The sequence below is a fragment of the Pogoniulus pusillus genome, chromosome 6 (assembly GCF_015220805.1).
Source record: "Pogoniulus pusillus isolate bPogPus1 chromosome 6, bPogPus1.pri, whole genome shotgun sequence".
NCBI classification, from domain to species: Eukaryota; Metazoa; Chordata; class Aves; order Piciformes; family Lybiidae; genus Pogoniulus; species Pogoniulus pusillus.
The window spans coordinates 24,392,223-24,413,566 of record NC_087269.1 but is presented as its reverse complement, the minus strand read 5'-3'; the positions used below and the strand labels follow the sequence as shown (position 1 = coordinate 24,413,566).

Below are 21,344 nucleotides of genomic sequence, written 5' to 3'. Positions count from 1 at the left end.
ACAAGGGGGGATGGTTTGGACTGAAACAGGGAGATTGAGAATGGAGAAGGGAGGAATGTTGGACACTGACAGTGAGGAAAACCTGGTACCTGGCCCAGGTTGCCCAGAGAGGTGTAAGCTGCCTCTCCCAGAGTTCCAAGCAAAGCAGAAGAGCAGAAGTTTACCTGCTCTGAACCCCAGCCCAGCATGAGGGTTCCATGTTTCATCAGAAATGCAAATCCCATATTTAAAACACCCAGCTTTTGGAGGCCAGCACAGCAGGCCCAGATCAAAGAAGCTTCTAAGCCTCAAGAACTGAAATCTAAATATCTCCAGAGGTACAAGCAGGATGCAGGCTGCTGCTTTCTGCATTCAGAAACCCACCCAAACGACACAGCTCCACCATGAGGAATTGCCAACCAAACCAGCTCCTGGCTTTGCTCTCGGTAATTTAGCTCCAGTCCCAGGCACTCAGCCCTGCTCTGAAAGAGACAGCAGCACAGACACTTCGGACTAGATCTGGAAGAAACAGTTCTAACTCAGCTTGGACCAGAGAATCACAGAAATTTAGAATGGGTTGGGCTGGAAGGGACCTCAAACACCACCCAGCTCCAACCCCCTGCCATGGGCAGGGATACCTCCCACCAGCACAGCTTGCTCAAGGTCTCATCTAGTCTGGCTGAGAACACCTCCAGGCAGGGGGCAGCCACAGCCTCCCTGGGCAACCTGTGCCAGTGTCTCCCCACCCTCACTCTCAACAATTTCTTTCTCACCTCCACTCTCAGCCTCCCCTCTCCCAGCTCAAAGCCATTGTCTCTCAGCCTGGCACTCCCAGCCCTTGTCCAAAGTCCCTCCCCAGCTCTCCTGCAGCCCCTTCAGGTACTGGAAGGCTGCTCCTCCTCTACTCTGCCCTGGTGAAGCCACATATGCCGTACTGGGTTCTGTTCTGGTGCTCCCAGTTTAATACAGAAAAGGAACTACTAGATAGAGTCCAGCAGGAGAAAAGCTGCTAGCGGACAAGTTCCTCAGGTGCCAGCAAGAAAGCCAAGGGTGTGCTGGGATGCATAAAGAAGAGGTCAGGCCACACCTGGAGTATTGTGTTCAGTTCAGGGATATGTTCCTGCGTGATCTAATCTAGGTGCTCCTGCTCTGACAGGGGAGTTGCACTGGATGACCTCTGGAGGTCCCTTCCAACTCCTACCATTTTGTGATGTTCTCCTAACACCTTTCTGAAGCCTTCCATTAGCCACTCAGCTCCTGGGCTTGTAACCAAAGACACTGTATCAGGCAGATAGTGACTGCTGCAGGTAGGGACTCCAGTCTCTCCTCCAAGGAACAAGTCTGGATGACCATGAGCCAGATTCCCACACTGAACTGGTAGCTTTTGAGGGCACCCAGAAAACCAGCTCCAGCAGTAACCTGCAATTCTTGCTCATCTTGAGGTGCTGGCTGAGTGCAGCTGGTCTGTGTTCACAGCATAGAAACTAAGCTCATTTAGATACAATACTTCATCAAGACAACTTTTCAGCTCCCAAAGTGCCTCCCACACCCAGAGAATTCTATCTCCACAATCTCCCCAAGGCTTGTAGAAGTGTTGCAAAGCCAATGAGAGCTCAGTCAGCCACCAGATCTCATTCTGCAAGCATACATAATGATGCCACTTGATGCCTTCACAGATACCTCATCAGATGGCTGCTTGTTCCATGCCTCTTCTGCCAAAGAAGGGCTGGACAGATCAGCCTCAATCTGCTGCCATCAGGACAAGATGCTTTGGGCTGTGGCAGCCTCTAAGCTACTTTGCTTGCTAGAATAAAGATCTTTAATTAAAACCAGGCAAACTCAGCCTCGAACTCTGTGTTTCTCTTCAAGAGTTCATCTCATTTTGGGTGGTTTAGAATCATAGAATGGTTTGAGTTGGAAGGGGCCTTAAAGATCAATCAGTTCCAACCTTCCTGTCATGGGAGTTGGAACTGGATGGAGCTGGATGTGGGGCTGGAAAGCCTAGAGACCTTCCAAATCCATCTGGATGTGTTCCTGCTTGGGCAGGTGGTTGGACTCAATAACCTCCAGAAGCCCCTTCCGAAGCCCACCATACTGTGCCTTCAGGAAGCTGCAGGGAAGGAGATGAGGGGGAGCAAGAGCAGGCAGAGTTTAGCTGAATGGTGATGGGGAGGCCATAGCTCTCCAGAAGCAGATGCCATGGACCTGCTGATGGCTGGAATGGGAGAAGCAGAGTACAGTTGGCAGAAGCTGCTGAGGCTGAAGAAGCTCATGGATCAGCAGCCATGCAGCACAGCACTCCTTCCAGTCAGCCAGAAGCAGCAACAGCAGAGCTGTGGAGTGCTCTGGCTTGAAGAGACCTTTAAAGGTCACCTAGTCCGAGTGCCCATCAAGCTGAAAAGCTTCCCCCAAAGGAAGATCACACACCCAGCACGGGACTGCTGGCTGCTGAGTTGCTCTATAAGGAGCCTTCTCCACCTCCGTGCTGCTCTCAAAATCCACTTTTTCCCTACAGCCAAGTATCTTTCTTTGCCCTCTTCAAGGTGTTGCACATGGAGGGACTTCTGAGCCCCTGTTCAGAAAAATCAACTTCTGCAGCTTACTATCAAGGCAGAGAGCTGGACACAGAACTGTGGGGAGACTGACAACTTGCCATGGGAATGTTGCCCCAGGACAACAGGATGTGCCTTGCAGAAATACCTTTACACCCCCCCAAGATCAGCACCATGCTGCATTTTGGTTCAGAAGTCAAACCAGTTCCTTCCTGGAAGCATCACAGAACACCAGGCTGAAACCCACCTGCCCTGCGCATGGTACACAGAAAGGTCCTGACTGGTGCAGGCACTCAAACCTGAGCATAGCAACGAAGCAGGAACAGAACCGCCTGTGGTTATCCTAAATTAGAGAATCAAGGAATGGTCTGGGTTGGAAGGGACCTTTAAAGCAGACCCAGTCCAACACCCCTGAAGAGACATCTGTCTCACAGCCATCTGCGTCTCACAGCCATCTGCTCCTGACAGCCCCAAACAACCTGACCTGCAGTGGTGCCAGCCATGGGCCAGGCTCTCTCCACTCTCAGTGCCCAACATTTCTCCGCTCTCTCCACTCTCAATCTCCCTCTTCCAGTCCAAACCATCCCCTCTTGTCCTGCCAGAGCAGGTCCTGCTCAAAACTCTGTCCCCAGCTCTGTGCTGGGCCCCTTGAAGCACTGCAAGGCCTCCAGAAGCTCTGCCTGGAGCCTTCTCCTCTGCAGGCTGAACAAGCCCAACTCTGCCAGCCTGGCCTCACAACAGAGCCCTGCCAGCCCTGCCAGCACTGCTGTGGCCTCCTCTGGCCCTGCTCCAGCAGGTCCCTGTCTGTGCTGTGCTGAGCACTCCAGAGCTGTCCCAGCACTGCAGAGGGGTCTCAGCAGAGAGGCAGAATCCCCTCCCTGCCCCTGCTGCCCACACTGCTGGGCACCAGCCCAGGGCAGGCTGGGGCTAGGCTGGCAGCGCTCGGTGCTGCCTCATCTCCAGCTTTGCTCCCCAAAGTCTTTCTCAGAGCTGATCCCCAGCAGCCTTCATCCCCAGCCTGCACTGATACTGGGAGGTTCTCTGACTTGGTCGCTCTTGGCCTTGTTGAACCTCATGAGGTTCTCACAGGGCCCCACTTTTGAAGCCTGTCCAAATCCCTGTGGATGGATCCTATCCCTCCAGCAAGTTGACTCAGCACTCAGCTGTGCCATTCACAAATCTGCTGGGGGAGCCTCCATCCCACTCTCCACATCATGGCAGAAGATACTAACACTGGTCCCAGCAGGGAGCCCACTCCTAACTGCTTTCCACTTGGCATGGAGCTGGCACTCACTGACTCCAACTCTTCTTTTAATCCTTGTCTTAAGCAAATTGCCCCACACAAGAGCTGGCAGAGCTGCTAAGCTGTGACAGAAATGGGGGAGCACCACATGCCATGTCCTGGCAGACGTTCCTACAAAAGAAGATGACTCTGACTGGCACTGCCAGCCTTGACAACTGTACCAGGACAGAAACTGTTCCTCATGTCCAATCTCAATGAATCAGTCAGGGTTGGAAGGGACCACAAGAATCAGCCAGTGCCAACCATGCCATGGCCTTGAACCCTAAATCAGGCTGCCCACAGCCTCAGCCAGCCTGGCCTCAACCACCTCCCTGGGAAACCCATTCCAGCCTCTCACCACTCTCATGCTCAACAACTTCCTCCTCACCTCCAGCTCTGCTCCATTCCCCCCAGTCCCGGCACTTTCTGAGAGCCTAAAAAGTCCCTCCCCAGCTTTTTTGTAGCCACCTTCAGATGCTGGAAGGCCACAAGAAGGTCCCCTGGGAGCCTTCTCTTCTCCAGACCAAACAGCCCCAACTCTTTCAGTCTGTCCTCACAGCAGAGCTGCTCCAGCCCTCTGAGCATCCTCCTGGCCCTGCTCTGGACATGCTCCAGCATGTCCACATCCCTATTGTCCCAAGGGCTCTGGATGCAGTACTCCAGGTGGGGTCTCAGCAGAGTGCAGCAGAGGGGCAGAATCACCTCCCTGGCCCTGCTGGCCACACTGCTCCTGATGCAGCCCAGGCTCTGCTTGGCTTTCTGGGCTGCAAGTGCACACTGCTGGCTCCTGTTGAGCTTCTCATCCAGCAGCACCCACAAGTCCCTCTCCTCAGGGCTGCTCTCCAGCCACTCACTGCCCAGCCTGCATTTGTGCTTGACATTGCCTCCACCCAGATGCAGCACCTTACAATTGGTCTTGTTGACCCTCAGGAGGTTGGCTTGTGCCCACCTCTGCAGCCTGTGCAGCTCCCTCTGGATGGATCCCTGCCCTCCAGCCTGGCTGCTGCATCACACAGCTTGGTGTGGGCAGCAAACTTGCTGAGGCTGCACTCAGTGCCTCTGTCCATGGCACCCACAAAGATATCTCTTCTGGTGCAACATGAGGTCCTTTCTTTTTCACCAGAGCAGAGTAGAATTCCCTCTCTCCCCTGCTGCCACACAGGTGTTTGGGCTTGTGGTGGGGTCACCTTTGGTTTGGGTGCTTCTTGTGGGGGTGAGGGTGGGGCCACACAGGCAGAGACTGCAGAGAACATCACCAGGCACAAAATTAGCTTTGAAAAAAGCAAGTATGGCATCATCTGTCCTCGGGCACTCTGAAATCTCCTCTTGGGCTCTGCAAACCTCTCCATTCACAAATATTTCATGTGGGCGAGGGGACAGAAGCTCTGTGACAGAAGTGCTGATGAAATATGCAGCTCACCCTGTGTGGCACCACAGCAGCAGCAAAGAAAGGGGCTTGGGAGAGGTTTTATTGCCCATTACTGGCAAAACAAGGTCGGGGCCTGATTGAATTTGATCCCCAGACAAACCTGTGCTGGCCTCAAGTCTGGCTGCAGAGCCCTGCAGCTGCAGGCTGCAGGAGGAGCTGGCTCACCAAGCAGTCTGCTCACAGAACCAGAGACACAGCCTGCTGCAGATGGACCTCTGCTTCAACACGGCACCCACAGCAGCTTCTGCTGTGGCCAGGGGGCTTGGAAGCTCTCCAGACAAGGAGATTCCACAACCTCTCTGGGCAGCCTGCTCCAGGCCTCCAGCACCCTCACAACAAACAACTTTCTCCTCCTGCTCACATGGAACCTCCTGGATGCCACTTTGTGCCCACTGCCCCTTGGCCTGGCCCTGGGCACCACTGACAAGAGCCTGGCCCCAGCCTCTTGCCCCCCACAGCTCCTTTAGCTCTTCCTGAGCATCGCTCAGCTGCCCTCTGGGGCTGCTCTTCTGCAGGCTCAACAGCCTGCTCTGGCAGGGGAGTTGGACTGGATGATGGACTGGGGTTTGGTCCTGCTTGGTGGACGTGTGGCAGGCTGGGGGTGTAGTCTGCCTGGACTTCAGCAAGGCCTTTGACATTGTCTTCCAGAGCAAACTCCTGGCCAACCTGGCAGCCCTTGGCTTGGACTGAGGCACTCTGTGCTGGGTCAAGAACTGGCTGGAGGACCAGGCCCAGAGAGTGGCAGTGAATGGTGCCACATCCAGCTGGCACTAGTGGGGTGCCCCAGGGATCAGTGCTGGGCAGAGTCCTTCACTGATGATCTGGGTGAGGGGACTGAGTCCTTCATCAGTTAGTCAGCAGATGACAGCAAGATGGGAGCAAGTGAGGATCTATTAGAGGGCAGGAGGGCTCTGCAGAGGGACCTGGACAGGCTGCACAGATGGGCACAGACTAGCGCCAGGAGTTTTAACAAGGCCAAGTGTCAGGTTCTGCACTTTGGCCACAACAACCCCATGCAGTGCTACAAGCTCGGGACAGAGTGGCTGAGAGCAGCCAGGCAGAGAGGGACTTGGAGGTGGTGGTCAACAGCAAATTGAACATGAGCCAGAAGTGTGTCCAGGTGGCCAAAAAGGCCAGTGGCATCCTGGCTTCTATCAGTAATGGTGTGGCCAGCAGGAACACGGAAGTCCTTCTGCCCCTGTGCTCAGCACTGCTCAGGCCACACCTTGAGTGCAGTGTCCAGTTCTGGGCTCCTCAATTCAAGAGATGCTGAGGTGCTGGAAGGTGTTGAGAGAAGGGCAGCAAGGCTGGGGAGGGGCCTGGAGCACAGCCCTGTGAGGAGAGGCTGAGGGAGCTGGGGGTGTGCAGCCTGCAGAAGAGGAGGCTCAGGGCAGAGCTCATTGCTGTCTGCAGCTGCCTGAAGGGAGGCTGTAGCCAGGTGGGGTTGGGCTCTGCTGCCAGGCACCCAGACTGGCCCTCCTGCCTGCAGGCACAGAGCAGCTGTGAGTTGCCCTGCTGAAGCACAAAGACAAGGTCTGACAGCCCCCAGCACTGGCAGCACAGAGCACTGCTCTGCAAAATACCCTGGACAAAAGCAGTATCTACCTATGGAATACCTGCCCCAGCAACTGACAACTCCCTATTCACTTCACTTGGTTGATTTCAGGCACAAATGATTCACAGAATGGGTTGGGTTGGAAGTGCCATGGGCAGAGACACTTCCCACCAGCACAGCTTGCAAAAGGCCTCATCCAGCCTGGCCTTCAGCACCTCCAGCCTCCCTGGGCAACCTGTGCCAGTGTCTCCCCACCCTCACTCTCAACAATTTCTTCTTCATCTCCACTCTCAGTCTCCCCTCTCCCAGCTCCAAGCCACTGTCCTTCATCCTGGCACTCCCAGCCCTTGTCCAAAGTCCCTCCCCGGCTCTCCTGCAGCCCCTTCAGGTACTGGAAGGCTGCTCTAAGGTCTGCCTGGAGCCTTCTCTTCTCCAGTCCCAACTCTCCCAGCCTGTGGCCACAGAGGAGCCTCTCCAGCCCTCTGATCACCTTCATGGCCTCGTATGGACCCTCTCCAGCAGCTCCAGGTCCTTCTTCTGCTGGGGGCCCCAGAGCACAGAGCAGGCTCTGGGCTGCCAACCACCAGAGCTGGCTCCTGGGCAGTTGGTCACCAACTGACACCCCCAAGGCCTTCTCCTCCAGCCTGCTCTCAGCCACTCCTCACCCAGGCCTATCATGCTGTTTACATGATGCATGCTGATGTTTACCACCAGCAGCTTTTCTCTCTCAGATCTGACTCAAGAGGCAGGGCAGCTTTCAAACAATATCCCATAGCTCTGCAGTGAAATGCAACTGGATATAAACTGCCTTTCACCGTGGCACTCAGGATGTGCTCTCACATCTCTGAACACCACCTTTTTAACAATGCTTATTTACCAAATGACCTTCAGGTGGCCCTGAACTTGCAGCCAGATGAATGAGATCTTTCCCCACTTTGTCCTCACCAGGCACAGCACAGACGGAAGATGTTTGCCAACAGTCCCTGTGCCAGACAGTTGTGTTCTTGTCACTAGGGGAGGATTTCTATCATTTCAGAAGAGATCTGGGTTAGGAGAGGTTAGGAGGAAGTTCTTCACAGAGAGAGTGATTTCCCATTGGAATGGGCTGCCCAGGGAGGTGGTGGAGGCACCGTCCCTGGGGGTCTTCAAGAAAAGCCTGGATGAGGCACTTAGTGCCATGGTCTGGTTGACTGGCTAGGGCTGGGTGATAGGTTGGACTGGATGACCTTGGAGGTCTCTTCCAACCTGGTTGATTCTATGATTCTATGAATCCAGTAGCTCAGCAACCAAAACACCACTGAGCTGTTCTCACTGACCACCCTCCCTGCAAAGGCTTCTTCGTTTCTCAAAGCCCCAGTCCCTAGCAAACAGGTCCACAGTTGGGTTTTGTGAAACTGCAAGAAGAGCTGCAAGTCACAGAGTCAGAGAATGTCTTACAGCCCATCCAGTTCCAACTCAATGCTACGGAGAAGGACACCTCCCACTAAGCAATATTGCTCAAGGCTTCATCCAACCTGGCTTTGAACAATTCCAGGCTTGGAGGCTACACAACTTCTCTGGGCAACCTGTTCCAGTGCCTCACCACCCTCACTGTCAACATCTTCCTGACGTCTACATCAATCCAGTTTCTTCCAGGCTGAAGCCATTCTACCTCACCCTGTCACTCCATGCCATTGTCAGAGGTCCTTCTCCAGCTCTCCTGGAGCCCCCTTCACATCCACAAAGGCAGCAATAAGGTCTCCCTGGAACCTTCTCCTCTGCAGGCTGAACAAGCCCAACTCTGCCAGCCTGGCCTCACAGCAGAGCCCTGCCAGCCCTGCTGTGGCTTTCTCTGGCCCTGCTCCAACAGGTACCTGTTTGTGCTGTGCTGAGGACTCCAGAGCTGCCCCAGCACTGCAGAGGAGTCTCAAGAGAGGGGCAGAATCCCCTCCCTGCCCCTGCTGCCCACGCTGCTGGTGATCAGCCCAGGGCATGGTAAGGTCTGGGCTGCAACACACATTGCTGGATCAACATTGCTGGGCAACCTGATCTATTTGAGGGTGTCCCTGATGACTGGATGACCTTTGGAGGTCCCTTTCAATCCAAACCATTCTATGATTCTATGTCCAGCTTCTCATTTCCCAGAAACCCCAAGTTCTCCTTGGCACTGCTCTGGATCCAGGCATCCAGCCTGGATTTGTGCTTGGGATTGTCCTCCCCCCAGCTGCAGGAGCTGCACTTGCCCTTGCTGACCTCAGGCTCACCTCTGCAGCCTGTCTAGGTCCTCCTGTATGAAGCTACATCAAAACTGATTACTTGGTGGTCTGCTAAATCCACCTTGTCACTAGAATCAGAGTCACAGATGGTTTGGGTCGGAAGGGACCTGAAAGACCATCCAGTTCCAAACCCCCTGCCATGGGCAGGGACACCTCCCACTAACCCAGGTTGGTCAAGGCCCAATTTAACCTGGCCTGGAACACTTCCAGGCTTTGAAATGGGCTGCCCAGGGAGGTGGTGGAGTTGCTGTCCCTGGAGGTGTTGAAGCCAAGCCTGGCTGGGGCACTTAGTGCCATGGTCTGGTTGATTGGCCAGGGCTGGGTGCTAGATTGGGCTGGATGAGCTTGGAAATCTCTTCCAGCCTGCTTGATTCTGTGATTCTAAAGGCACTTAGTGCCATGGTTTAGTTAATTAGAAGGGTCAGGTGATAGGTTGGACTTGATGATCTTAGAGGTCTTTTCCAACCTGGTGAATTCTGTGTTTCTGTTATTCTGTGTTTGTCTCTGAGCAACCTGTTCCAGTACCTCACTACCCTCGTGGGGAAGAATTACTTCCTACTTTCTCATCCAAATCACAGCTCAGGTTGCTCAAGTCCCCATCCAACCTGGCCTGGAACACTTCCAGGGAGCGGGCATGCACAAGCACTGGCTGCTTTGTAGGCTCCATCTCAGATCAATATCCAGGATATCTGAAAGGCCACTGGATAATTCCTTCATCATTTGGCACTGACCAGGGCCCAGCAGTCACTGGGAGTGCTCCAGCAAGAGGAGCTCAGCTGGCAAGGAGCACCTGCAGCACTTCCATTATTTTCAAGGCTGGCAAAGAGTTAAAAACTCAAAAAAAGGCAAACCAAGAAAAACCCTGAACCCAATTCTCAGAAAACTCTCAGGAAAGGACCTTTTTAGCCAAGAAAACTCCCATTTTCTTAAATGGCCTTTGCTGTTCTGTTAGAAGGGCAAGAGAAAAGAGCCCCAAAGATCCCAAGAGTGGTGAGAGCCAGGAGGAACAGTGACAAACAGGGTGAGGAGCTGCTGGTAAAGCTCTGTGAGCAGCACTACCCAGCACACATCACATCCTCTCCGGGCTCCTCAGCTGCCTCCCTTTCTCCTGCCACTCAAGTCTCTCCCAAGAGCTCCAGCCTCTGTTTACCTGAACTTGGGCTTCCTGTGTCAGAGGAGTTCAACTTTGCTCATCCTGACCTTCCTAACTTCTGTCCATACCCTCCTCTCTTGTGCTTGGGTGGTGGCCTGGTGGAAATACTCCTTTTCCTGGCTTTCTGCTGGGCTCAGTGGTGGAACCATCTAGTTGCCCACTGACATCAGCCTGAGCAAGTCCTTCCCTTTTCAGGGGCAGCAGAGAGCTGGCAGAGCAGCTCAGATGGATGCTGAAACCATACCTTGAAGGTCTATTTTTAACAAGAGGCACTTCCCCCACCTTCTTCTCTGCCATGTGGACAACTGCAGAAAGCAGATGGAGGCAACCAGCTGCTCCAGCAGTCCACTTTTCACGGCAAGAATTCATCCATAGGCTGTCAGGAAGTGTGCAAGGAGCAGCACACACTCCAACACTACCCTAAAGCCACACCTCAAGGTAGCCAGATGGAATGGGGTTGGCATCCTTCTCCCTGTCCCCTGAGGCCTTGGTGGCTCTGAAACATGAGGCATGGTAACCTGGCTGGTCCAGAGGACTGCCCCTCTCCTGGCTCACATACAATCATTTCAGATTCTCCTATCCAACCATTATCAAATACCAAGGCTGGGGCTAGCCCATGCCCCCTGAGCACCACATCTCTGCCTCTCTGTAACACCTCCAGGGATGGGAATTCAATCACCTAAACCTAAAGCCTAGAGATATTTCAGGGACATGGTTCAGCACCAGTCTTAGTAGAGCTAAAGAAGGGCTGGACTGGATAACTTTAAACCCAAGCAATTCTGTCTCTTTTATGTCCTACAAGCACCTTAACTTGTGTCTGACTACAGTGCTGAGCAGAGACCTGGAGGAACTTCATTGTACTCCCACCAAAAGCTGGTGGCTCAAGGCCCCATCCAGCTCGGCTTTCAACACCTCCAGGGAGGAAGCATCCACAATCTCCCTGCTACAACGTGCAGCTAGTTTACAGGATCCACCTCAGATGGATATTTGAAAGGCCTGTCAGCAGCTTTGACCTCAGGAACCAGCGCAGAGACATCCTTTGACAAACTCTTCTCTCCTGGGGAAAGGTTTGGATACATCTTCTCCTTCAGCTAGTCTTAGGTGTAAAAGAAGCACACACCCAATCCTGAGTTCTCTCTTCTGATGGTGAAGCAGCTTTAGAAAGCTCAGCTTTCAGAAGATTAATGTGCAGCCAGCCTGTAGAGTTAGCCAAGCAAAAAGGGCACTTTCCAGAGCAGCAAAGGCAGCTCTGAGCTTCCATGGGCAGGATGGAGACCTGCAGATGCAAAGCACAGGCTGTGGAACAGCACAAAGCAGGCTTTGGGCGTGGGGTTGCTCTCTGAAGTCCAGACCTCTGACTGCGCTCCAAAAGGTCTTATTAGAAGCAGGCATCATCAGGAAGATAAGTACAGATCTCCTGCTAGGACCAGGCAGACTTTTGGCCTCAGAGAGGTGGGCTGAGGGCTCAGCACCTACAATAGACACAGCATAGGGAGGGCAAGGCACAACTCTGATGCTGCTTCAGGCAGCTTAAGGGTTTAGCTGGAAGCTTTGAGTCATGCCCTAGGCCATGGTTAGGCAGAAAAAGTTACAGTCTTCTGGAGCTAAGCCCTTCTACTGTTGTTCCAGCACTGGGCTGCAAACATCAGGAGGGAGGAACTTTTCCTGTTCTCCACACAATGTTTTCACAGGCCTTGTGTTTCCTACACTTCAAATTAGTGCCCCAAACCAGGCTCCTTGCCAGCACCATAAGGCCAAACTGCCCACAGACACGGGCAGGACTCCACAGATCACAGCTATCAAATGCCTTTGAGAAACGCTATTCCTACACACATAAACAGGAGCTGGCCAGAACAAGCCTGGTGTGCATTTTATAGAACCACAGAACTGTTTGGGTTGGAAAAGTCCTCTGAGATCATCAAATCCAACCATCAGACCAACCCCGCCATGGCCACTAAACTATGACCCCAAGTATGACCATGGGGTCACTCCCTTCTTGAACACCTCCAGGCATGAGGACTCCACCACTTCCCTGGGCAGCCTGTGCCAATCCCTGACCACTCTTGCAGCAAAGAAAGTTTTCCTCATCTCCAACCTAACCCTCCCCTGGCACAACTTGTGGCCATTTCCTCTCCTATCCCCTGAGAGTAGGGAGCAGAGCCCAACCTCCACCTTGCTGCAGCCTCCTCTCAGGGAGCTGCAGAGAGCAATGAGCTCTGCCCTCAGCCTCCTCTTCTCCACACCGCACACCCCCAGCTCCCTCAGATGCTCCTTCCCAGCCTTGTTCTCCAGACTCTTCCTCACCTTCATTACCCTTCCCTGCATCTGCTTCAGACCCTTGATTGGAATTCCAGGAAACCAAGCTGCTGAGCCAAGCAGTCCAGCAGCCATAAACCCATTTACAATTAAGCTTCATTAATGAGTGACAGTATTTACAGGTATGGAAGCAGCTGCTGCTGTGGCCAGGAGTGAGAAACCCCACCAGGAACAGGAAGCACTGGTAGGAGGCAGCATCTGTCCTCCACTGTTAGCACCAGAAGCAGCCCAGACAGCATCATCTGCTGCTGGCAGAGCAGCACAGGGCTCAGTGGTCACTTTCTGCAAAGCTCTTTGGGTTGCTTCAGTGAAGAGCTAAAGTTCTGGTCCTACCCCCCAGGCCAAAGCAGAGCACAAGCTCCTTGCTCAGGTGAAATCAAAGCATTATGCAGCTACAGCTGCTCCAGCAGGACAGCAAAGCACCCACTGACCCCACCGCTGCCTTAGTTTCAACTCTTGTCTCAGGATGGCATCCAGAGGGGCTTGGACAGGCTGCAGAGCTGGGCTGAAGACAGCCTCAGGAGGTGCAGAAAGACCAAGGGCAAGGTCCTGCACCTAAGTCTGGGCAAGCCTTGGTATCAATCCAGGCTGGGGGTGATGAGATTGAGAGCAGCCCTGCAGAGAAGGCCTTGGGGGTGCTGGTGGGAGAGAAGCTGGGCAGGAGCCAGCAATGGGCACTGGCAGCCCAGAAGGGCAGTGGCAGCCTGGGCTGCATCCAAAGCAGTGTGGGCAGAGGTGGAGAGAGGAGATCCTGCCCCTCTGCTCTGGGCTGACCTACCCTGCACTGCTGTGTCCAGATATGGAGCCCTCAACACAGGAAGGACTTGGACCTGATGGAGAGGGTCCAGAGAAGGACACAAAGATGATCACAGGGCTGGAAAAACTCTGCTATGGGGACAGGCTGGGAGAGTTGGGGCTGCTCCAGGGAGACCTTAAAGCTTCATTTCAAAACCTAAAGGGAAGGCTGGGGAGGGACTGTTCAGAAGGGCCTGGGGGATAGGCTGAGGGCAATGGTTTGGAAGTGGAGCAGGTCATATGTAGGTTGGACATCAGGAGGGTGGGGAGAGACTGGCACAGGCTGCCCAGGGCTGTGCTTGAGGCTATCCCTGGAGACAGTCATGGTCATTCTGGATGTGTCCCTGTGCAGCCTGTTCTGGTTGGAGGTGTCCCTGCTGCCTGCAGGTAGTTGGCCAGGATGCCCTTTGAGGGTCCCTCCCACCCCACTGCAATCTGTGAAGCACTGAGGGCAGGGGAAGGAGGCCCTCTCCCTCATTATTAACCAGGCCAGCAAGCATGACAGCTGCACACAGCACACCAAGACCTGCAAGAAATCTCACTTCTCAGCTGCTGGAGAAACCTTTTGAGGAGCTTGTCCAAGCCCTGGGACCATGTGTTAATGATTGACCTGAGAGCTGTGAGCAGAGAGTTGATAACAGTGTGTTTTGTTATGGTCTGCTTTCTTGCCTTTGCACAACCAAAGCACCTCACCAACCAAGCACACATGGGGTTGCTTGACAGGAAAGGAAAACTAATGCTCCTCTGAGCTTGCTTTAAAAACAAAGTAAGTATCTATACATGCACATACTAGGCTTGGAAGCACACGCTAGATTCAGCTGCTCACAGCCTCACCTGACCTGGCCTTGAACAACTCTGGGCAGGAGGCAGCAACAGCCTCCCTGGGCAGCCTGTTCCAGAGTCTCACCACCCTTCTACTGAAGAGCCTCTTCCTCAGCTCCAGTCTAACCCTTCTCTGCCTCAGCTTCAAACCATTTTCCCTTGGCCTGTCTCTAGACACCCTCAGCAAAGGTCCCTCTGCAGCTTTCCTGCAGGATGCCTTCAGGTACCGGCAGCAGCTCTAAGGTCCCCCTGGAGGCTTCTCTTCTCCATGCTGCACACCCCCAGCTCCCTCAGCCTGTGCTCACAGCAGAGCTGCTCCAGCCCTTGGAGCATTTTTGTGGCCTCCTCCAGATTAACTCCAGCAGCTCTGTGCCCTACTTGTGCTGGGGACAGCAGAGCTGGAGGCAGGGTGGGAGATGAGGTCTCACAAAACCATGTATGGGGCTATGTATATAAAAACAGAGAGAAAGAGAGATGAGCTGCTGCAGGCTTTCAGTTTCTTCCCCAAAACTCAGGTATAGAACTGCTCAATGACTCCAAACCTAGTGGAAAGCTTCCAGGTGGACGCAGGCAGTGCAAAAGAGGTTTAGGAGGAGAAGGTGGCAGCGTCACAAACACAAATAGGCCCAGGCACCACAGAGAGACAGATCCAAGACACCACTGATGGACAAAGTGAGGCTCCTCTTCCTGAAGCTTGCTGAGAGGATTTCTGTGCCCTCCCTGTGACTCACTGCGCTCCTCCACACACCCCACCCTCCCCTCCAACCCAAGCATTCACGTTTTCAGGTGGAGGGTGACACCGTGACACACATGGAGCAAGCAGCCAGTTGCAAGCTGCTGCCTCCTCCTATCTGCAGCTTCTCAAAACTCTGACACCCAGCCTCGAGCACATTCTTGCTCTTCTTGGTTCAGAGCAGCTGTGCCGAGGGGATGCAGTGAGGGGTGAGGTGTCCTGAGACAGCAAAAGGGCTTGTGCTTGACTCTTTGTACAAGCAAGTGCTGCTGTCACGAAACGTTAACTCCCACTGCCTGGTACCTGTGTGTGCTGGAAACGAACCCGTCAAACCTAGGGACCAGGGGGAGACTCCAACCTGCCTCAGGGCAGCTGACACAGGAATCTGTCTTAGGGGAGGAGGCCAGAGCCTGGACACTGTCTGGGGGAGATGACAGCGGGTGGGTAACTGCTGCACGGGTTGCTGCCAGCCTGGCTGGCTTCTACTGGGGAGGGAGGGAACGACCAAACCAAACAGCACCAGACCAGACCAAACAGAACCAGACCAGACCAAACCGAACCAGACCAGACCAAACAGCACCAGACCAGACCAAACCGAACCAAAAAAAAACCAAACGAAGCCAAACCAGAAAAAAACCCCAACCCAACTCAAACCAACAGGTAGGAAACAAGTTCCCCGCAAAAGCTCCATCTGAGATCCGACTGCCCAGGTCCTCCTGCTCCCTTCCAAACACAGTCCCCGGAGCGCGATCAGCAGCCCAACAGCCTCGTAAGCGAAGAGCTGGCCGCAGCTACTCACTGATGGAAAGCAGGCAGTAGGTCGCAGCAGCCAACTTCTCTTGTCGGCCACCAACAGCCGCGACACTCGGAGCAGCAGGCGAGGGAGACGGCAGCGAGGCCCCCGCAAGCCCGAACGCTCCGCGGTCCCTCCGCCACCTTAGCACAGCAGCTGCCAGCGCCGAGGACCTCGCCGTGGTCTCCACCGTGAGCCCAACTTCCTTCAAAGTAAAAGTTGCGGCTCAACTTCCCCGCGGCGGCAGCGGCGGCGAGCAGAGCTCCGCCCGCGCTCCTCTGCCCTCCGCCCGGCGGCCCGCGGTGCGCAGCGCCTGCGGAGGAAGGAAGGAGGTGAGCAGGGGGCACCGGCGCCACCCGCCGCCGCGCCCGCCCGGCCACCACGGCTCGCCCCGCTGAGTGCGTCACGGCGGGAGAGAGGAGGTCACCGAGGAGGAGGCGGAGGGAGAGGAAGAGGAGGGACGGGGCCGCCAGCCGGGCCGGAGAGCGGCGACCGCCGTAACAGCCGGCGGCAGGCGCGGGTTTTAACGGCAAATAACGGCAGCAGCAGAAGACTGCACAACCTCTCTGGGCAGCCTGCGCCAGGCCTCCAGCACCCTCACACCTTTCTCCTCCTGCTCACGTGGAACCTCCTGGATGCCACTTTGTGCCCACTGCCCCTTGGCCTGGCCCTGGGCACCACTGACAAGAGCCTGGCCCCAGCCTCTTGCCCCCCACAGCTCCTTTAGCTCTTGCTGAGCATTGCTCAGCTGCCCTCTGGGGCTGCTCTTCTGCAGGCTCTCAAGCCCCAGGGCTCTCAGCCTTTGCTGCTCACAGAGCTGCTCCAGCCCCTCAGCAGCTCTGTAAACGCTCGGCATGACCCCGTGAACCTGCACGGCAGTACCGGGAGGAAGGATTCCTTTCCCAGTACACACACATAGCGGATGTTAAGTTACACCCCCAAACAAACCCAACTCCACACCGCTAGAAGAAAGCAAACTGCCCAATATAGCAAAGACAGCTTTGGCCACCTCCCGCTGCTGCCCAGCGGCGCCTCTGAGGCACACATCAGCCTTTATCCCAGCAGACACCCCAAGGACTGGCAGCACACGGGGCTGAGGAGGCGGCAGACAGCAGGACAGGGAGGCAGGAAGCGCCCCTGGCTAGCAGGTGCGGGAGTGACGGAGGTCTGCTGGCCGTGAGCGTGGGCCAGCGGGGAGCTCCTTGAGCTGAGGGCAAAGCCACAACACAAAGCAGGCTGCAGCCACGTGCTGGACAGGCTGGTGGGATGAGCAAGAGCCAACAGAAGGTTTGCCAGCAGCTTACACCAGAGCAAGGACTCCAGGTGATTCACTGCAGGTACTGCCCAGGAGTGAAGTCAGAGGGCTACGATGTGGCCTGGTTCCACTCCAGGGGTGGGGGGAAGACAGCAGCATTAACAAAGAGCAGCTTCAGGTTTGCTGAACTCCATCCCAGGAGAAGTCTACTGACAGTAATAGTGAGGATCCTTCAGAGCCCCATCAAAGAAATGCAGAGTGGGAAAAATGTGTTCAGAAGCTGTGCACAGAAATCCTTCCACTGAACCCTTGGCCTTTGTGAGGAGGACTTGGGCTGAGTTTCTTGAAGAGATGCAAGCGTCACCAGTCCTTGCTTCCTAACACACCGAGACAGACACCAGGCAAATCACAGAACCGCAGAACCAGTCAGGGTTGGAAGGGACCACAAGGACCACCCAGTGCCACTCCCCTGCCATGATCAGGCTGCCCACAGCCTCAGCCAGCCTGGCCTTAAACACCTCCAGCCATGGGGCCTCAACCACCTCCCTGGGCAACCCATTCCAGCCTCTCACCACTCTCATGCTCAACAACTTCCTCCTCACCTCCAGCCTCACTCTCCCCACCTCCAGCTCTGCTCCATTCCCCCCAGTCCTGGCACTCTCTGAGAGCCTAAAAAGTCCCTCCCCAGCTTTGTTGTATCTCCTTTCACATCCTGGAAGGCCACAAGAAGGTCACCTGGGAGCCTTCTCTTCTCCAGACCAAACAGCCCCAACTCTTTCAGTCTGTGCTCACAGCAGAGCTGCTCCAGCCCTCTGAGCATCCTCCTGGCCCTTCTCTGGACACACTCCAGCATCTTCACATCCCTCTTGTAATGGGGGCTCCAGAACTGGATGCAGTACTCCAGGTGGGGTCTCAGCAGAGCAGAGTCAAGAGGGAAAATCACCTCCCTGGCCCTGCTGGCCAACTACATGCTCATGGTCAGCTCCTCCACAACAACCACTGCTGAATGGATGCTGTGGAGGAGCTGCCCTTGAACATGTTGTTGAATGGAAGCTGTGGAGCTGATCATAAATGTGTCTTTGAAGCCAAAAATGTCCATAGGCATATCAGTGACCTCCAAATACAGGTGAGAAGGGTAGAGAGAAGCTTTGATGAAGGACACAGGATATTTGCTCTCCTTGACTTGGTGCTTACAGACATCGTTTAAGAACTGAAATTTACAAAGACTCTTTCTCCTCCTGCTGCAGATCACTGCTGAGCCGTTTGACCTCAGCTCAGGTAATCTACTCATCAGCTTTCCTTTCTCAGAGTTCTTTCAGAAAGGATTTTCCCAATGTAGCTGCACCTCCATCAGGGTAGAGTCAAGACCAGCCTAGCTCATGTTACTTACGGTATGAGGAGATGGGAAGTGTTGGTGCTGGAAGGTGTCCAGAGAAGGGCAGCAAGGCTGGGGAGGGGCCTGGGGCACAGCCCTGTGAAGAGAGGCTGAGGGAGCTGGGGGTGTGCAGCCTGCAGAAGAGGAGGCTCAGGGCAGACTTCATTGCTGCCTACAATTACCTGAAGGGAGGCTGTAGCCAGGTGGGGTTGGGCTCTGCTGCCAGGCAAGCAGCAAGAGAACAAGGGGACACAGTATCAAGCTGTGCCAGAGGAGCTTGGATGTTAGGAGGAAGTTGTTTCCAGAGAGAATGATTGGCATTGGAATGGGCTGCCCAGGCAGGCAGTAGAGTCACCATCCCGGGAGGTGTTTAAAAGGAGATTGGATGAGGCACTTGGTGCCATGGGTTAGTTAATTAGAAGGGTTAGGTGATAGGCTGGACTCAATGATCCTAGAGGGCTTTTCCAACCTGGTTCATTCTGTGCTTCTGTGTGTTAGATGAGCCACTCGTGAGCTCCCTGTAACTTCCCTCCAGAAGTCTTACAGTAACTGACCATCAAAACATTCAACAGATTCATCTGCCTAGCCTCATCCTGCTCTCTGGGAGGGATATTTGCCAGAGGGGCAGGATCCAGCCATAGGGACTAGGAGAGGCTTCAGAAGTGGGGCCCTGTGAGAAATGCATGAGGTTCAACAAGGACAAATACAAGACCTGCAACCAAGTCAGGGCAACCCCCAGTATTAGTGCAGGCTGGGGCTGATGGGCTGGAGGGCAGCCCTGAGGAGAAGGACTTGGGGGTGCAAAGCTGGAGACAAGGCAGCACCAAGTGCTGCCAGCCTAGCCCCAGCCTGCCCTGGACTGGTCCCCAGCAGTGTGGGCAGCAGGGGCAGGGAGAGGATTCTGCCCCTCTGCTGGGCTCTGCTGAGACCCCCCTGCAGTGCTAGAGCCAGCTCTGGAGTACTCAGCACAACACAGACAGGGACCTGTTGGAGCAAGGCCAGAGGAGGCACAGCATTGCTGGCAGGGCTGGCAGGGCTCTGCTGTGAGGCCAGGCTGGCCGAGTTGGGCGTGTTCAGCCTGCAGAGAAGGCTCCAGGGGAACTTTGTAGCCTTGGAGCCTTCCAGGATCTGAAGTGGGCTACAGGAGAGCTGGAGAGGGACCTCTGACAAAGGCATGGAGTGACAGGATGAGGGGCAAGAGCTTCAAATTGGAAGAAGCTGGATTTAGATCAGACATTAGGAGGAAATTCCTCCCCATGAGGGTGGTGAGGCACTGGAACAGGTTGCCCAATGAAGCTGTGGAGCTTTCAAGCCTGGAATTGATCAAAACCAAGTTGGATGGGGCCCAGAGCAACTTGGTCTAGTGGGAGGTGTCCATGCCCATGGCAGGGGATTGGAACTAGCTGCTCTTTAAGATTGTTTCCAACCCAAACCATTCTCTGATCATTCAGGAGATGCTCTGCAGGTGGGTTCTGTAGATGACACCCATGTCTGCCTTGGGCCAGTACACTCATCACGGGACAGCAGAAGTCAGCAGGTGAGCACACAGGCTTTTGACAACCAATGCCTTCTGACTTGAGAAACACTCTCTCGTTTGGGGCCCCAGACCTGCAGTTTTCTCCCGCCAGCCCCACACCCACAGCAGCTCAGCATCCTCAAGGCATGTAAGGGAGCAGCCTCCTCTTCCCACCAGTGAGGTGGGGCCAGGAGACGGAAGACAGGAGAGTTTGGCAAGTCTTACAGGTAATTAAAGCAAACTTTCCAACCAGTTTAACCATTATGCATTCAAATCTTGCACGTGCCCAGACAGATACAACTTAACACCCTGCAAAGCCCTGAGCAAACAAGAGCCTCGCTTGATGAACTCTTCCAAAGTAGGCGCTTAAGGGTGGCTCTGTCCTCCAGAACTCAGCCAGGACAGATTTAGCTTCAGGGCTGAAAGAGAGGACAGCCTGAACTGCTGACATCATTTTCTTTCTATAAGACTGAACATCTGTGAGTGATGCTCTCAGTTAAGTGGCTGCTGCTCTGCTTCCACCTCCACCTTCCCACACCTTGCTGCACTGTGAGGATGGCCACGACCACCACAAATGCCTGACGAGCACCACAAATGCCTGACGAGCACAGACTGAGTGTTCACCTGTTTGCTTCCTTCCCCATGTGGGACATGGAACACTGCTGGCATTTAAGAGAAGGAAACACTGCTGAGCTTCAGAGATAATGTCTGTTGGCAACTCAAGCACCATAGGGACAGCAAGAAGGCATCCCCACAAAACCTTGCTGGGGAAAGATCTTCCTTGCCTTGGCAGACTATATCTGGCAGATTAAATCTGTCTAAACATCTGTCCTGTGAGCCAGAGCAGAGCTGATTGTGCTCAGGGCTCTGAATTCCCAGCCCAGGCTCTGCTCACTGAGGCACTGCCTACAGCTCAGGGCAGCCTGGCACAGCCAGGAGCTGCTTCTAGCAGGAAGAAGCTGATGGGCAGAGTCACTGCCAAGGGCTTGGCTGCACACCAAGGGCACTGCCACAGCCTGGACCCCACCTTGGGAGGCAGCAAGGCAGAAGTGGCAACTGCAGGAGGAGCAGCCAGGACAAGTGACCCTGCACTGCCCACCAAGGGATTGCAGCCCATGGATGGCATCATCAGGAGCAAGATGAGGGATGCCCAGGGTCCAGCCTCTTCTGCCCTGGCCGGTGTCCCAGGAGGACTCTGTCCCTTCTGCCTTCCATCCCCATACCTGTGCTCCTGAATCCAGCTCCAGAACCCAGCTCCTGAAGCCACTTTCCATCTGCTGCTGAGCCCAGGCTGGGACTTGCCCAGTGCCTGCCCCCAGCAGCAGTGGTCTCACCAGCACAGCTTGCTCAAGGCCTCATCCAGCCTGGCCTTCAACACCTTCAAGGAGAGGACATCCACAGCCTCCCTGGGCAACCTGTGCCAGTGTCTCCCCACCCTCACTCAAAACAATTTGTTCCTCATCTCCACTCTCACTCTTCCCTCTCCCAGCTCAAAGCCATTGTTCCTCATCCTGGAAGTCCCAGCCCTTGGCAA

The 21,344-nt window shown here is 54.7% G+C and overlaps 1 protein-coding gene across 6 annotated transcripts in view; it reads right to left on the bottom strand.

Moving 5' to 3' along the window:
• The window catches only part of SGMS1 (sphingomyelin synthase 1), a 134,552-nt gene that overhangs the window by 39,740 nt on the left and 73,468 nt on the right, over positions 1 to 21,344 (bottom strand). Inside the window, exon 1 of one of the 6 annotated variants that reach the window (XM_064144999.1) lies at positions 16,625 to 16,642. The exons of 4 other annotated variants lie outside the window; for them this stretch is intronic. The gene's annotated coding sequence lies outside the window, so the exon portion shown is untranslated. Of the gene's footprint in view, positions 1 to 15,670; positions 15,756 to 16,624; positions 16,643 to 21,344 lie in introns of those variants that run through there. One more of the 6 variants, XM_064144997.1, reaches the window with a different exon arrangement.